Source organism: Octopus bimaculoides, chromosome 10 (assembly GCF_046866305.1).
Source record: "Octopus bimaculoides isolate indiv1 chromosome 10, ASM4686630v1, whole genome shotgun sequence".
NCBI lineage: Eukaryota > Metazoa > Mollusca > Cephalopoda > Octopoda > Octopodidae > Octopus > Octopus bimaculoides.
The window spans coordinates 24,630,726-24,633,225 of NC_142937.1; the positions used below are offsets into that span (position 1 = coordinate 24,630,726).

At 36.7% G+C, this 2,500-nt stretch overlaps 2 non-coding genes across 2 annotated transcripts; one reads left to right on the forward strand and one right to left on the reverse strand.

Moving 5' to 3' along the window:
* The first annotated feature begins 1,449 nt into the window (after nt 1–1,449).
* On the forward strand, nt 1,450–1,521 carry Trnae-uuc (transfer RNA glutamic acid (anticodon UUC)). The gene has a single exon. It is a non-coding gene; the product is annotated as a tRNA-Glu (tRNA).
* A 734-nt stretch (nt 1,522–2,255) lies between these two features.
* Nucleotides 2,256–2,327, reverse strand: Trnae-uuc (transfer RNA glutamic acid (anticodon UUC)). The gene has a single exon. It is a non-coding gene; the product is annotated as a tRNA-Glu (tRNA).
* Between the last annotated feature and the right edge of the window lie 173 nt (nt 2,328–2,500).

The following is a 2,500-nucleotide window of genomic DNA, read 5'->3' on the forward strand; positions in this document are numbered from 1 at the left end:
TGGGAATCGGGTGGTTGCATGATAACAACCTTACTTCCCAACCACGTGGTTCTGGTTTCAGTCCCACTGCGTGGCACCTTGTGCACATATGTCTTCCACTATAGCCTCGGGCCAACCAAAGCATTGTGAGTGGATTTGGTAGATGGAAACTGGAAGAAGCCCCTCGTATATACATACCTAAAACCCTAAAGCTAAAACCAGTACAAACGCACGAACGATGTCATAAATAACAGTACCACCGATAGTTGTTGTTGACAAACTATGGCACTAATTTTATTCAAGGGAAAAGATCCCATGACACCGTTAGAGCATGTTGTTTACATTCCACGGCAGTAATTGTTTTCACCTCAATAGACGTCAGTGATTGGTTGAAATTACCGAAATACGACAATTTTTTACATGAAATAACTTCGAATACGAAAATTTTTATCCTTTCTATAACACAAGATATACAAGTATACGAAGTTTGAAAGTGTTTCGGTACCAAAACACTACATAAAACATAAATGAAAAATGTTGCCCGTCAAATCAGAAGGATCCAGATATTCGGATTTCTCGGTATCCTCCAAAGATTATAAATAAAATCCATGCATCTGGAAGTAAGCATTGGATCTATTTTAAAACGGGGGCGCCAGTGTTTTCTTAACGAAACACTAACGAAACACTTTGAAACTTGGGACACTGGTAGAATATGTCATATAAAACATCTTTTACTCTTAGCCTTCTTAACAAAAAAAAAAAGAGTTCGCAAGTTATTCCATATTAAAGTTGTCGTATTTCTGTAATTTCAACCAATCACTGACGTCTATTCAGCACAATAGAGTTACTGCTGGGCGGTCATAAAAATGTTATTCCCTGTGACATATTTCATCCGGTTTAACCGTAATTTATACGCATATATTGTTTATATAATAAATTACGCTGTGCGTATCTATGTGTGTAACAATTTTAGAGTTCGGATTCTAGAGTTAGGGTTAGTTCTAGGGTTAGGGTTACGGTTACGGTTAACAGTCTAGTTAGGGTTAGGGGATTAATACGATATACACCGTTACAGCGCTAACTGTTTTCAACTGAATAGACGTCAGTGATTAGTAGAAATTATCGAAATAAGACAATTTTTTACATGAAATAAATTCGAATACGAAAATATTTTTCTGTTCTATAACACAAAATAGATAAGTATACGAAGTTTGAAAGTCTTTCCGTACCAAAAACACTACATAAAACATAAATGAAAACTGGCGCCCCCGTTTTAAAATAGATCCTAAGCATTTTCTGAAATTTTAAAACTAAGTGAAAATTTTCAAATTTGGAATATTGATGAAATTTTGCACGCTGACTCTCAGAACCGCAGTAGTCAGTGAACATTATGTCATAGAAAGAGCATGGTAGCAGAAAGAGAGCAATATTTTAAATAAAACTTTATGTACTGTCTCGAACCAGCAGCTCTCCCATGTGGTCTAGTGGTTAGGATTCCTGGCTTTCACCCAGGCGGCCCGGGTTCGATTCCCGGCATGGGAACGCTCATTATTTTTTTGTTTTTTTTTTACTTAGTTTAAGGTAGTATATTAAAGTTTCTAAGTTTAGATTTAAATTCACCCATTTCCTATATAGTTGTTACATTCGCTTCCGTTCTTGGGAATCGGGTGGTTGCATGATAACAACCTTACTTCCCAACCACGTGGTTCTGGTTTCAGTCCCACTGCGTGGCACCTTGTGCACATATGTCTTCCACTATAGCCTCGGGCCAACCAAAGCATTGTGAGTGGATTTGGTAGATGGAAACTGGAAGAAGCCCCTCGTATATACATACCTATATATATATATATATATATATATATATACTCTTTTACTTGTTTCAGTGTTTTGAAAGTGGCCATGCTGGAGCACCGCCTTTAGTCGAGCAAATCGACCTCAGGATTTATTCTTTGGAAGCCTAGTACTTATTCTATCGGTCTCTTTTGCCGAATCGCTAAGTTACGGGGATGTAAACACACCAGTGACATTTGAAAAAAATTAATTCGTAATAGGTTATAAAACGATGCTGTATAATGTTTTATTTTTTTTATTAATTCCTAATTTCTTCAAATAATCTCTTTTTCTTTGTGTCACAATCACTGCTAGGATGTTGTTTCTGTCCAAGGGGTAGATTTTAATTATTTAAGAAATTTACGTCGATTATGGCAAATTACTTAAAACAAATTTATTAACGTGATTCATTACAAAGAGGAAAAAATAAATAAAAAAAGTAAACGTTCCCATGCCGGGAATCGAACCCGGGCCGCCTGGGTGAAAGCCAGGAATCCTAACCACTAGACCACATGGGAGTGCCGCTTCAGATCTCTATTACTTATACCTTTATCAAAAGTATGTCCTTCTTATCAGTTGATGTCAAAGCTGCTGGCTGCTTTTATGTCACCTTCTTTGATTAAGTGAGGCGTCTAGAATAAAGTACATTGCTCAGAAACGCTAACATAAATTATGCATCCTATTTAAAGTC